This window comes from Marmota flaviventris, chromosome 12 (assembly GCF_047511675.1).
Source record: "Marmota flaviventris isolate mMarFla1 chromosome 12, mMarFla1.hap1, whole genome shotgun sequence".
NCBI classification, from domain to species: domain Eukaryota; kingdom Metazoa; phylum Chordata; class Mammalia; order Rodentia; family Sciuridae; genus Marmota; species Marmota flaviventris.
In genome coordinates, this window is record NC_092509.1 from 78,803,810 (window position 1) to 78,819,283 (window position 15,474).

The 15,474-nt window shown below is 38.3% G+C and overlaps 1 protein-coding gene and 1 non-coding gene across 6 annotated transcripts in view; both read right to left on the minus strand.

The window, feature by feature from the left end:
• Ppp1r12b (protein phosphatase 1 regulatory subunit 12B) overlaps positions 1-15,474 on the minus strand; it is a 203,693-nt gene that overhangs the window by 29,364 nt on the left and 158,855 nt on the right. The gene's annotated exons all lie outside the window — the stretch shown is intronic.
• Positions 14,397-14,528, minus strand: LOC114100880 (small nucleolar RNA SNORA69). The gene has a single exon (XR_003584165.1). It is a non-coding gene; the product is annotated as a small nucleolar RNA SNORA69 (small nucleolar RNA).

Sequence of the window (15,474 nt, forward strand, 5' to 3'; positions counted from 1 at the left end):
TCCAGGTTGGACTGGGCAACTTTAGCAAGATTCTGTCTCAAAAAATAAAAAGGGCTGGAGATGTAGCTCTAAGGTAAGTGGCTCTGGGTTCAATTTCTGGTACAAAAAAAAAAAAGAATTACTTAATATATAAAAAGGCTTCAAGAGTATTGGAGTGAACCTGAGAAGCTGGGGTGTTGGCATGTACACTCACTAACCTTGTAAGATCAGCCTTACAGGACCTATGTGGATTAAAACTCACAGCCTAGGAAACCTGTAAATGGTGATATGTCAAATACCTGTGTGTAACTGAGACTGAACTTCACACTAGCAAATGCCAAGAAGCTGATGTATTTAAGAGCCAACTGCATACAGGGCCCTGGAGAGGATGTGGAGAAAGAAGTTAACTTACTACTCTAACCAGCATTAATAGTCAATACAGCATCCTGACAACTTAAAAATGAAGAGAAGGAAAGTGGGAGGAGCTGATATTTTAAGAGTGTATTTCCTCATAATTATCATATTTAATTTTACTATCAGAGTGATAACTTGCCCAAGGTCTCTTGGCTAGAGGATGTCAGAGTAGAAATCAGAACTCAGGACAGGCCGAGGCCATCACATTCAGAAATATGAAGAACTCAGTTCCACTCAGTTTATCAAGCACCCATCATGCTCTGGCCCCATGGGTACTAACTGTGAATAAGATAGTGTATGTATTTCTCTAACATCATTTCGGAACTCATTTATTTCTGGAAGTCTTCTTAGTGGGAGCCCAGCGGTTACCACTGTTATCTTATGGCCCTTTAATCTAGGAAATTGAGCTCACATACAACCAAATGAAACAATAATTTAGGAAAACATTTAATTTCTCTTGCTGCTTCTGGGCATAAGAGCCTTCAAATGACATCATGCATTCAGGAGACCCATTCTGGATAGTCTCTCCAAAGATGAACTTCCCACATATTCTCTTGGGTATGGAAAAAGCGACTCATTTAAAAATCAAACTCGCCTGCTTTGTGTTTTCTTTTTCCTCATCCTACTGAAATATAAGCCTATTTCCATACTATGTGCACAGACTGAGGCCTGCTTAACTTTCTTACAATTAAATCAGGTCTGTTTTCTGGCTTTGTTTTTCCTGAAATGTGGGCTCTCACATGAAAATATCTTTCTTTCTTGTCTCCATCCAGTTTCTTCTTTGTAAATACCTTACTTGTTGGATAAGATTTAACAATATTTTTAGATTTAAATTTTGCTGTGTAGACTCTGGTAACTGCCTCTATAATAAAGAAATGAGTTTTTTTCCTCACTAAAATGGAGGAAATTAGAATGTTTTAAAACCAGGTATGGATCTTGGCAACTACATGTATCAAAGCATGTGAATCATTTCCATTGATTAACTCAAGAATAACATGTAATTCACCTTTTTCATTTAGAATGTTCTAGAAGTACAATGAGGTTCTTTATGCCTTGGCATCACACCCAAGAAAGTTCTCAGACAGATATGTGAATATATAGCGTGGCTGTGTGTACTGTATAGCCTCTACTGAGGAGGGTGACAGAAAACGCAAACACTTAAAAACTGAAAAACACAAAAGACAGGTAATCACTATCAAGAGACAACCAGAGAAAGCCCACAGTCCCCTGGATATTAAGAGGCAGATTCTACAGGGTTTTCAAGCAGCTGAAGTTAATTTTTCCACAGATGAGAACATGTGGAAAAAGGTAACACTGTGGTGTTCACACTTGTGACTGCCACACCAATTCCTGCCCCTCCAGGCTTCCTGCACATGTTCCCTACAGATAGCCATCAGGAGCCTGATGAATGACACTCGCACTTCTACCTGCCAGGAGAAACTAAAAACAAATATCACAGTCTGTTACCATCTTTTTGGGCATGTTAAGATTCCTTGTCATCAATTACTCTTTGGGTGACCTTTTATAAAAATGTGCAGGTGATGAGTAATCCAATAGACAAAGCAGTAGACAATTCACCTAAATCCAGATATCAGAGAAAAGAGAGCTTCCAAGCTAATCCTAGACCTTTCCTCACCACCTCTAAGAGTAACCTCCAGCTTCTACCTGACTTTTGGAGCAATGTGGAAACCTTGGGATTGTTTTTCTTTTCTTTTCCTTTTTTTCCCCCCCTTTTTATTGTCTTCTAGGGCTAGTCTTAACAATGACCTGGGAAGGTTCATCCAATTAAAGAAGAGCATATAAACCTAAACCTCAGAGATTATTGAGGATGCAGTAGAGGTAACACAGTTACCTCAACACAAACAATATTATTTCAAACAAGGAAAAATCCCTGAAATTTCCAAAGGAGATGGTATTCACACAGTAAAAGAAATGGTTTTCTTTGAGTTTTTATCCTAAAAAAATATTTTTATAGGCTGGAAGGCAAGATAGCTTGAAAGGATACAGGATTTAGTGTTTAATTCCTCAGCTTCTGATTGGCTTAGGTTTTTAGCTCATACTTCCTGATTTTTACTGATAGAATACCTCCAAAAACTATTGTTTTGCTTGGTTTCTTGATACCCAAGATAACTGAGGGTTTGATTAAAAAAAAAAACATTCAGGAGAGAAATTTGGGTTTGCTGGGTAAAGAGGAGAGTGGCTGAATTGGTACACAGGAGATTTAACCTCAATTTTTTCTCTTCATCCAGCTGTCACTCAAAGTAAGCACAGATCAAACGTTAAAACTGACACAGCTTCTCATTATAGGAAGTTGACTGCCAACCCTGCAGGGAGACTATTGAGTAAATCTAGAGATAAGATGGATTGGGAGTTTGCCTAAGTGGTCTCAGGGGAACAGTGAGCCAAGAAGTGACATCACAAGAGGCAAGCAGAACACAGAATAGTGTTCTTCCCAGAGAAGATTGTTTTTACTTTTGTTTTTGCAGGACTGGGGATTAAACCCAGGGAACTCTACCACTGAGCCACATCTCTAGCCCTTTTTATTTTTTGAGATAAGGTATCACTAAGTTGCTGAGGTTGGTCTCAAACTTGCAATTCTCCTGCTTTAGCTTCTTGAGTCACTGAGATTATAGGTATGTGCCAATGTGCTTGGCCAGAGAAGAGGGTTCTAATTGAGCTCAGCCTAGTGGAAAGGAAATATGGAAAAGGTCTAGAACACAGAGATTAGGCATTCTAGCCAAATCTCTGACCCTGTGGAGACTGGAATGTGGGCTTATCTACGTTCTGGAAATGGCCCTATTTCCCCATCCTCCCTTCTCTGCACGTTTGTTCCCTTTTAAAAACAGAACAGTTAGTCTCAGTCTACTCTTTAGGGTCTGGATAACTTATCTCTATTTAATGACATCAGATATTTTAGAAAAGGCGTAAGTCTTCTATCCAATTTACAGACAACACACAAATGTATTATGCATGTGATCTAATCAGGAAGTGTTAGGAAGAACTTCTAGAAGTGCTTTTGTTAAAGATCATTTTGCTCTACTTTCCACTGAAGTCAAATGAATGATGGCCATTAAGATGAACTCTCTGGTGTGTCTGAACTAGATAAAAATTGTTCAGAGAAGGAATTACTTTTTTAGCTTTAATGGCTCAAGTGGGGGCAATAGGTATTATGAATGGGACCCTGGAGTAGAAGTCACTAAAAGCTGTTCAGAGACTAATATATGAACACAGAGAATTGATGTAAAAAAAAATAAAATAAAATGATTAGCTACATAGAACATGGTTTTAAAAATGCCCCCAAATTAAGAAGCAGGGTCCTTCCTTTCATACCTCTTGAAATACTCCTATAATAATTCCATTGCTTGGGCCTGTTTCTAATAAAAGAACAGAGTGAAGATCACCATTAATTCAGATGGGCAATCCTAGAAAGGGACAAGAACCAGGCTGGTTTTGATTTGTGAAATGTGTAGGGTCCTCAAAACACCAGAGGCTGGCTTAGAAAAATCCCCACAAAAGCTTTTAGCTTGAAAGTTATCAGGAGTACAGGAAGGCACATAATTAAAACCAAACTCCTTTTACCGAGTTTAAAATAAAATTGTGGCTCTGGAAAGCTGGGCCCAAGGGAAAGGAATGAGACCAAGTCACATGTCTACTGCCAAGGCTGAAACTGGTTTAACTCATGTTCCTTTGGAGTCAGGGCCTGACCCCACGGTGATGGGAAAAAAATCTCCTATTTACATTTTCCCTAAGAGGGACGAAGCAGAAAGAACATTTTCTATCATGTTTTTGTGTACTAGCTGAGCCAGGGGAAACAAGTTGAGCTATTCTGGGATGGCCTACAGACAACCAGTCCTTCCCTTCAGGGTTCTCAGATTAATGACCTAGAGGAACAAGTAAATGACGGGAATGGGACTGCAGCAGAGACGGTCCTGACAGCCAGTGCCCCTGCAGACCTTATCACCATCTGAGCTAACTGCAAAATCATCTAATTTTTTAACTTCTCCCATCATTGTTTATTTGGTACCAGGGATTGAACCCAGGGGCGTTTAACCATCATGCTACATCTCCAGCCCTTTTTTATTTTGAGACAGGGTCTCACTACTTTGCTGAGGGCCTTACTAAATTGCTGAGACTGATTTTTGAACTTGGGATCCTCCTGCATCAGCCTCCAGAGCCACTGGGATTACAGGTTAGTGCCACCATGCCCAGCAATTTTTTAACTTTTAAAGAGTCTTCTGAACAACAAATCCCATCAGTATGTACAACTATAATGCATCAATAAAAAATATATATATATATATGGACCCCCCCCTCAAAAAAAAAAGAATCATTCTGGTTTCACCTATCTATCTACCTACCTACCTACTTACCTACCTAACTACCTATCCATCTATGAGAGACAAAAGTTTCCCAGCCTTCTCCCTTAAGGAAGAATACCCTTTGTAACTCACACCAACAGGACTCTCAGGAAGTTGAAACAAGCAGAGATTCTAGCTCTGAAGCCCATCTTATTGAGTCTGTATTCCAGTAATCTATGTGGAGATCTTGCATAATTTAGAAATACATGAATGGGTAGAATAAGAACTTCAAGATTTAAGCAAGTTGTGACAGTAGATGACAGTGAAATGAAGCCTACATTGTCCCCACTCCCCTATCTAAAAAAAAACAAAAAACAACTAATGGTATTTTCTTAAATATCATCAAGGTTTCAATTGTACTATTTTTCTACTGCTGCCAAAATAAATTGAACTCAGGGATACAACTACTAAATTTTTATCTTTTTAATTTTGAGACAGGGTCTAGCTAAGTTGCTTAGGGCCTCACTAAGTGCTGAGGCTGGCTTTGAACTTGTGATCCTCCTGCCTCAGCCTCCCAAGCCTCTGGGATTACAGGCCTGTGCCACCATCCCCAGCAAAACTTCAAGTCTTAAAACAGCCATTTGTTATCTCACAGTTTTGTAGGTCACAAGTCTGGCACAGTTCTGCAGGCTTCCCCGCTCAGGTTTTCAGTTGGCTGAAATTAAGGCATCTGCAGGATGGGCCTCTATCTGGAAGATCTGGGGAAGGATCTGCTTTCAAACTAGTTCATGTTATCAGCAGAATCCAATTTCCTGCAGTTGTAAGTCTCAGGTCCCTGTTGCTCTGCTGCTGTCAGCTGGTAGCTGCTCACTGCTTGCAGGGAGTCCCACATTCCTTCTCACTGGGCCCCTTCCCTCTTCAAACCAGCAATAGTGCACTGAGTCCTTTCCATACTTCAAATTTCTTGCTTCCCCTTTTGTCATCGGCTGAGAAAGCTCTTTGCCTTAAGGGACTCACATGATTAGATAAGGCTTACCAGGAAAAGCTCTCCTAACCTAAGGTCACTTTTGCCCTTAAATATAACATAATCAATGGGAGAACTATCTGGTCATAAATACAGGTTCTGGAGACATCTTTAGGGAGCTATTTTCAACTATCAAAACATGGTCTAGTTTTATCTATTGCTTCATGAAATTAAGAAACACAGCTGGCTTCTTAGCTGCATTGGGTGACTGTATACATTCAGAATCAGAACCATGCTGAAAGCACTGTCTTAGGCGGGGAAGAAGTGAACAGGCATACATGTGTGAGAAAGTATACCTTTCCAAGCAAAAATGACCAACTATTAAATCACATATAGCTTCACTGTATTATACTCCTTGATTTTTCTTTACTGACTACTTAATACACATGGAAAAACAGTTAAAAAGGAAAGTCAAATATAGTACCTACATTCAGTTATATTACAAATACTGCTGAAATTTTTCATACCTCAGATTATGAATACCCCATCAATTCTTTGCTTGTTATGGTACTGAAATTGTACCCAGGGCCTCACACATCTACCCTATTGATTTAATATAGCATGCTGATAGAGATCAGGTAATGTCACCTCACATATTCTAGTATATCTTCTATATTTTAAAAGAAAAATCATTAAGTTCTCTACATGATAGAAGTAGACTCTCTGTTGTATTCATCATGCTACCTAAATACTATTGGCATTTTATAGCTCTTAGTTTCTTATAGGCCTGTACCTTTTTTTGTAGATATTCTCCGTTTCTGAAGAATTTCTGGATTTTGGGGGAACTCATAAAATGTACTTATTATAGAAGAAAATATATATAAATATACAAAGTCCTCCATGACTTTGTATTCATAAACTCTGATGATCCACAAACACATTTGCTGGCTCAGGCATGTTCTCTATTTAGCGATTCACACGCTGTGTACCATATGTGATGAAAATGACCAACAGAAGAATGAGGAGCTCTAAAACTTGTGGTTCCAGTGCATGGGTCACATTTTTCAGATGGTCATCTATTTTCATTTTCCCCATGGCTTGAAGTTTTAGGTTCACACTGGTGTGCATAGTCACCTTAAACTGCAGTAGCCCATGAAAATACATTCCAATGATTCAAAAATCAGGATCAGTGAACATCTGAGAAAAAAAGCCTGATCACTCCCTCAAAAATATTTTTAAGGAAGACTGCATATAAGTCCTAAGTTTTGGAAATCCTTATTTAGGTCTTAAATCCCACTCTTTGACTTTAACTATTTCTCTAATTGAGTTTCCAGGTCTTACTCCACTACTTAGCTGAGACTCCTCAATAGATGTGTTATTGATCACCATTATATCTCCTAGACAGCAAGCTTTCCTTGTCCAAAGACTGGGAAAAGATGGGTTGCTATTATTCTTTTTGTGGTGGGGATCAAACCCAGGGCTTTGTGCATTTGAGATATGCTCTACCACCGAGCTACATCCTGATATGCTCTACCACCGAGCTACATCCTCAACTCATAGATAGCCTTTTTAAAAAATGCAGTACTGGGTATAGAATCAAGGGATAGATGGACTTTTTAATATGATAAACATCACAATCTAGTAGCCTGTTTGGATAGCAGTAATTTAGATTTTATTTGAATCAAACTATGAATCAAAAACTTTTACAGGAGGATTGTAAGTCCAAAGCCAGCCTTAGCAATTTAGTAAGACCCTATCTCAAATAAATAAATAAATAAGGCTGGAGATGTGGCTCAGTGGTTAAGTGCCACTGGGTTCAATTCAATCCTTCTTTTTTTTTTTTTTTTTTTTGCTAAGAGGATAGTGTGGCTCACTAGACTTTACATTTCAAGATGAAATAAATACTTGGGACCTAAATAACATAAGGTAAAACTTTTTTACTCCTCAGTAGACTCCACAGAAGGTTAGAGACTTCCTTTGTTTTTAATTTTTTTCCCTGCCTCCACAGAAACCAAACGAACCATAAATAAATAAATAAATAAATAAAATAAAATTTGTCTTCTCTCTTTTTTTCTTTGAGATGGGATCTTGCTATATTGCCCAGGCAGACTTTGAACTCATGATCTTCCTGCCTTGGCCTCTCAAGTAGCTGGAATTATAGGCACGAGCCACTGTCCAACTGAACCAATATATCAATTCATCTATTTTAGAACTATAAATACACAGAAAATTATAATAAACAGGAATCTTAATTAACTTGGAAAAATCTTCAGAAATGATTCTCTAGTGTGTGGTTTCTGCTTTCCAAATCACCAAATGGGATAGGAGCAGCATTCAGTCCCTGTATTTCACACCTGTGTGTGCTCAGCCTTGCCCATGGTATACTTAGAGTAATAAAATGTGTGATTACAAAATCTAAGACAAGCCTCTTTGATCTCAAAGAGCTCTTCCTGGGAAGGAAAGATAAGCACAGCCATGAAACACTTGGAGGGCAATGTAAGAAACAATTGACTGAATGCAATCAAACACTAGACTACATGGTAGCTACAATAAGTGAAAAGGGTAGCCAGGAAAGGGAGAATGCACTATTGACTAGAGATTTTGGGCAAGGCTTTATGGAAGATACAGGCCTACTGGACATATTATCTTGAAGTTTGAAACCAGTGGTCACGAAAAATGACCTTGTCATATGTAATTGTTAAGACTTATGGCACAAATTGGGGCATTGCTAGGGCCACCACTGTCCTAAAGTGCCACTCTGCTCTGAAAGACAAAGCTCTGAAAGGTGATAAATGAAAGCTTTCTTTGATTCTTCCACTTCTTTCTTTCTTTTTTTTTTTTTTTTTTTTTGTGTGTGTGGTACTAGGAATTAAACTCAGGGGGCACTTGACCACTGAGCCGCATCCCCAGCTCATTTTTGTATTTTATTTAGAGACAGGGTCTCACTGAGTTGCTTAGTGCCTTGCTAAATTGCTAAGGGTGGCTTTGAACTTGAGATTCTCCTGCCTCTGCCTCCCGAGCAGCTGGGATTACAGGCATGCGCCACCATGTCTGGCCCAATTCTTCCACTTTTATATCCCCACAGAAAAAACTGCGTCTTCAGATACACAAGGTTCTTTGAATTTAGGGGGCTAAAATTGCCTCCCAGAGCAAAACAAGTATTTAAAATTGGACCTTTGTGAGAGGAGCAGTTATTTATTTATTTATTTTTGTGGGGGGGGGGGGAGCAGGGGCAGGGTCCTTCAGACAAGAAAAGCCTCAGAGTAATTCAGAAATTGTTATAACTTAACAGGTTCTAAGCTGAAGCATACCTTTGTATCATTTCTTCAAAATTTATTTCTATAGCAAATTAACAGCATAAATAAAATGAATTACCTGAACACTTACAAATGGCTTTGGAGTGATTGTTTACATACAATTGACAGGTGCATTAAAAATACTTTTCAATCACAACATTTAAGGGCATAGGAGATCTTTTCTCCTTTGCAAAGGTAGTAAGTAGTCAACAGTTACATTATTGACAGTTAAAAATAATAAAATATACCCATTTTAAAATGATGTAATGTAAAATTCTGACTTTTTCTTTTCTTTTCTTTTTTTTTACTCATTTAGGTTTGTCTCTTCCTGAATCATTCTGTAAGGTTTTTCCTCCTTTAAACTAGGTTTTCTTGTCATTGTCTCCCTTTCCAAATCAGATTCAATACTCAAGGATACTGGTGACAATCTAGGTGCCATTTCATGGAGAGACAGCAGTTTCACTGGAGCAGTTGTTACCCATCTCACTGGTTAACACAGGCTGCAGAGCCAAGCTGCTGGCTGCAGCATCACTAGTTACGTGATCTTAGATAATTTCCTGACTTCTTTCTGTCTCAGTGTTCTCAGAAGTAAAACGGGGGGTAATGGTACTTGATATATAAGGTTACCAAAAGTATTAAAAAAGATAATAAGTGTGTCTGGTAGAGCATGACATAGTAAATGTTTTATAAATTGTTGGCTACTGATACCATTTCTACAGTTTTCCTGCTTTTCCAATCTCTCTCATGCCTCTTTGGTTCTGGCTCTCCCAATACTTGTTCACTGAAAGAGGAATTAAGCTCAAGTAAATTCCTTAGCACTCAAGTAAAGGGTTTTAATTGTAGATTTTGATTATCCAGGCTAATTCCTACTTACCCTTTCCAACCTACAGACATTTAAGGTCATTACTTTACTGTCTGGATGGTTGTACACCCTTTTAAAATAACCAACTATGTGAAGTTGATTTTGGAAAGCAATACCAAGATTTTTCATGTTTTTAATGATTTGATATACTTTCATTTATTTTATAATTCAATTTAAATCTGAATACGTAAATTTTCAAACAAACAACTTAAAAAATAGCTACTTGCTATTTTACATGTAATCTATGTATAAAAAATGTTACTTTTGCAATGAAACATGAAGAAATTAAAGTCGAGGCACACTTTTAGTATCTTTAATTAACTCACTAGGAGAACTTCCCTGCCTCACATAACCAAAGAAGGCTGCTGGGTTTTGGGACTGTGGTGACAACTAACACCCCAATTATGGATAACCACCACCCTTTATAATAAGAAGGTCAAGAAAAGAACCAAAAAGGAGCTGGAAAAGAACAAAAGGCTGATGAGAGCCAACTCTCACTGTTTCCCTTTGGCCCACTTTGATTATAATTAATTGTTAGTTCACCCAAACATTACAAGGGTTAGTTGGGCTGGGGAAGACCAAACTAATGCTGAATAATCTGGGAACTTTTCAAAATTTGAAAAAAAGCAATCCCTGATCACACAGCTGGTTATGTACTGAAAACAAAACTAGAACTCAATCCAAAACTCATAACCAATTGACCCCTGACTTCCTAAATTTTTGGATCCTTTGAGAACTGAAGCTTATTACCCTTAACAAGAAGTTGACTACGATGGCCCTTAACAAAGAAACAAGATACAGAACCTTCTGTCCTCCTTGAGATTCCGGTGGTAGCTGGATAGGAAAGAGTCAGAGGCAGCTGCACTGCTGGTTGGCACTCTCAGCTTATTCTCAGCCCTTTCCTGACACTGCATCCAGTCCTTAGGCGAGCTCAATACTCCTATAACTCCAATCCTAAACTTCAATATTTTTAGCCCATAATTTTCTCCCCATCTTCAGACCAACCACAGGTTGAATATTCCTTATCTGAAATGCTTGGGGCTCGAAGGCGTTCAGATTTTGGAATATTTGCATATACGTAATAATGAGATCTCTTGGAGACATGCCCCAAGTCGAAACAGAAAATCCATCTGTAGCCTAAAGGTAATTTTGCACAGTATTTTTAAAGCATGTCTATTTTCACTGTAACCTGTCACATGAGGTCAGGTTTGGAATTTCCACTTGTGGCATCATGTTTGTGCTGTAAGGTTTTGAATTTTGGAGCATTTTGGATTTTGAATAAGGAATGTTAACAACCTATACTTTTTGGATATCATTAACTGAAAGTCCTAAAGTTCCTCTAATTTAATATATCCAAAAGTGAAATGTCGTTCCCATTCAATACACTTTCACTTCCTGTTTGGCAATGCAATTTGTCATTTCTGACCAAGTCATTTTTGGCCATTTGTCATATTTGACCATTTTTGGCCAAGTCACCTAAACCAAAGACCTGGACATTATTCTTAACTCTGCCTTCTCCCAAGTTCAACCCTGCCCCCACTGTATGGATCCCCAAGTCTTGTCAGTTCTAGCTTCCGAACAATTGAATGCTTCTCAATTCTACCTGAAGAATACCTTGCCACAGGCCTTTATCATGTCTCACCTGGAATACCGAGATCAGATCACCTCCTGATGTCCCTTCCACCATCCAGTGTCTACAGCTGCCAGAGTTATTCCTCTGACATGCAATTCTGATCACAGCAACTTTACTCCAAATCTTCAGTCCTTTACCCACAGGAAAACTTTCCAAATCTAAGAATGCCATACTTAAACCCTACATAGTATGGCCTCTGCTAAGACTCTAGTCTTAATTCCTATTATACTTCTTAAATATATCCTTTGTTCTAGCTACACTGATATGCAGCTTTCAAAATAATGCTACACTTTCTCATATTTTTCTACCTTTGTAATATGCTACTTCCTTCTTCTTTGCCCAAAGAGCTTCTATTGTCCTGCAAACATCAGGCTACTGCATTTATCACCTGACTGATCTTTTTTTTTTATGTGTGTGGCGGGGTGCTGGGGATTGAACTCAGGAGCACTTTATCACTGAGCTATATTCTCAGCCCTTTTTGTTTTGAGACAGAGTCTAAGTTGCTGAGGGTCTTATTAAACTTCTAAAGCTGGCCAGGCGTGGTGGTGCCCTCTGTAATCCAGTGACTAGGGAGGCTGAGGCAGGAGGATCACAAATTTGAGGCCAGCCTCAGCAATTTAGTGAGGTCCTAAGCAACTTGTACCCACCTCCTCCCCACCCCCCAAAAAAAAAAAAAATTCTGAATCTTGCCTTGTATTGGTGAGTCTCCGGCCTAAGCTTCCTGAGTAGTTAGGATTACAGGTGTGCATCACCACACCTGGCCTGATTGATGATCTAAAACACTCTGTACCTATATTAGAAAATATAGGTAGCTTTATTAGAAAATTCACCTCCCTGTGTCATAATTCTTGGCTTCTATCTCTACAATTAGATTTAAAAGTCCTTGAGGGTAGAAATTGTGTCTTTCATTTATTAGGAATTCCAGTGCCCGATATGGGGCCTACTACACATAGCAGATGCTCATAGAATGCTAATTATGGGAAGATTCAAGGTAGGGCAAGATTGGCTGGGTATATTGGTGAGCTCCTAAAATACCAGTTACCCAGCAGGGTGAGGTAGGAAGATAACTTGAACCCATCAACCAAACTGGGCAACATAGCAAGACCCTGTCTTGAAAAACCAAAACAAATAGGGTAGGCAGCTTTAATACTCATTAATCATGGGATTAGAAAATTAGGGTGGCAAGTGCAGGACACAGCTTGCAGTAAAGGAGCTGATGTCTTTAAAACTCCCAGTCTCTTTAGTCAACAAACCAATGTTTCAGATGCCACTTCACCTGGTTCCATGCAAGACAGGAATTAATTAGGCCAGTATCTATCCAGAATTCATGTAATGGCTCCTAATAGGGAAACCACTTTTATTCCTACAGGTCCTACTTCTCTTGCCTAAAAAGACTGCTTGGACTGAAGAATTACTGCTTATTGACTTTTCTTGAGTGGAATAAACAAACAAAAAAATATACTGGTGGTTTTAATTAGGTAGAAAAAAAATGATAAATAGATTGCATCCTAATTATCATGTTCACTCAAATGTTTCTCATTCCAGGACAACAAATTATAAAGTTGAATTAATAAATGCCTGTAATTCTAGAGACTGGGGAGGCTAAGGCAAGAGGACAGCAAGTTTGAGGCCAGCCTGGGCCACTTAGTGAGACACTGTCTCAAAATTAAAAATTAAAAACAACAACAACAGTAATAATAATGATGATAAAGTGGATTCCATATTGGTAGTCTCCCAATTAAAGAATTATAGGTATAGAGGATAAGGTAATATGCTACAGAACTGCTTGGTGTTTGCCAGAGATAAACACAGCACATGGAAAGAATGATTATCAACCTGGTCTGGGAGGTGAAAAGGCAGGATGCCTTTGCCCTGCCTACTAGGTGCCTCACAGAACGAGCTCTTGTGACAGTTGCAATCTTTTATTATCCAATTATCTATCAATAGTACTGTGATTAGTTTGTATGGCTGATTATAAAACAAAGTAAATTGATTAATTTCTCCCTTTATATGTGAAAATGGCTGGGATGAAAATTATTATTATTATGTAAAATCTTTTCTATTGAGATGTTAGACTGGAAGCAATCCCATCTAAATGAGAAAACGCTACTGATCCTGGTTTATAAATGCAGGTCAAATCCTATTATCACAAATACCAATTCAATGAAAATCTGCCTAATTAAAGATTCCCAGGACTTAGCTGATAACCCACTTACTTCAAGATGTAGTCAACATTATAAATATCAAATACACCACAGTTTGGACATCTGCTACTATGTTTTCTTTGTAAATAATCTGTCTTGCAATTTTTTTCAATTAGCAAATAATAATTTGAGATTATGGACTAAGGATTACTTGGTTCATACCTTAGGATGATTTAAAATGTCAACCCATTCTAAATGGACTAGTTCCTAAGCTATAGAATTTTATATTATACCCAGTGATTAAAAACAAGAACTGAGGTGTCTAAAGTATTTGTAGTTCACTTTTTCCCTAATGTTGGAAAAGTACTTTCTGAAGAAAACTTTTCTACTGAATGTGTGAACCAAGAATTTTATGTTGCAGTTGTTTCATGGTAGCTGAAGGCTGACCCTTCGGAGTGTCATGAAGAAGTACTGGTGTGGTTCCCATTAGAATTGAGAGTGAATCTGGAAGTTGTTCTGTTTTTCCTGAGTAACAAACCAGAGATGAACAGATCTGTTGCTCAGGGAACTCCCAGCCTTTAGAGATAAAAGAGATGTTGAACTAATGTGAAACTAGTATGAATGCCCCAAGAAGCTGTTGAATCTGTTATGTCATTATTCCCCAGGAGCCCCAAACAGTGGTATCAGGAACATAACCACTTATAATAGCTGTTCTTAGTGAGGGTGGGAAGGGGTGCCTGGGATACAAAAAGGATGGATGGACATTTTTGCCTATGAGGAAAAAGGGTATTTCATTTTTTTCCCTGAATTGTCCATGTCAACCTATCATGAGTTTACCCTCAGGAAAGGCAAAATAAAATGATGAATATAGCTTTTCTTTCAGCAGGATAATGGTGGTATGTTCATAAAATAAAGCACTGTAATAAAAGGGGTATTTTTAAAAACCATGTTTCATGGTACAATTTGTATTCAGAAAATTAAGTATATTATTTTTGAAATATCAATAGAGGAAGTAAACACAAATCTTGGCTGGGGAGGACCCACACTATCTTTTCATGAGTGATTTCTCATTAGGGAGTATATTAATTGTTCAATTTCTGGGCAGGCATTAGATTTTCTTATGATTAAAACGGGTCAGAGGCTTACTGAAACACTGCATTATATAATATGAAAAAATATCAGATGCTGCTAAAAGTTTAAAAGTTAAGGTGTATGATAAAGTAGTTTGTTTTGAAGTCACTAAAAAGTCTTTCTGCCTTTTGTTTTCTCAAGTTAAAAATAATTCCCACTGAATTGCAGTTTTAGTTTGCTTGTTCTGCTTCTCAAAGAGCAAAGTGTCCAAAGTATTTTCTCCTTGTGAATAGCTATTATTTAAAAATTCTCTGAGGACACTGTCCTTATATGGTAACATTTTATATTCAGCCCCTTTAGCAGCATTAAAAACAACAACAAAGAACCCCCACAAACTTTTAAATGCTTATTCAAAATTCCAATCCTATTTTGTAGAGTGCTGGACCAGGGGTTACGGATCTTTAACTTTGTCTGATCTCCATCAGAAAACTGTGTGTGTGTGTGTGTGTGTGTGTGTGTGAGAGAGAGAGAGAGAGAGAGAGAAAGAGAGACACAGAGAGAGATTGAGACGAGAGCTGTGTGCCTTTCACTTTAGAACACACACAGCAATGTCCTATATCTTTACTGGAAAGGTCCGAGCATTTTCCTTTTTAAGAGAAATCTGAAGACCCTATGGCCCATAAGTCTCAGGCTCGGTGGGGCTCATAATCCCAGACAATACGACTGGAATTTGAGAGCCAGGCACGGAGATTAAGTTATGACCCGTCAATTGCCTCCCTTGTTCTATAGACCTGGTGTTCCTCCTCCTGCAAT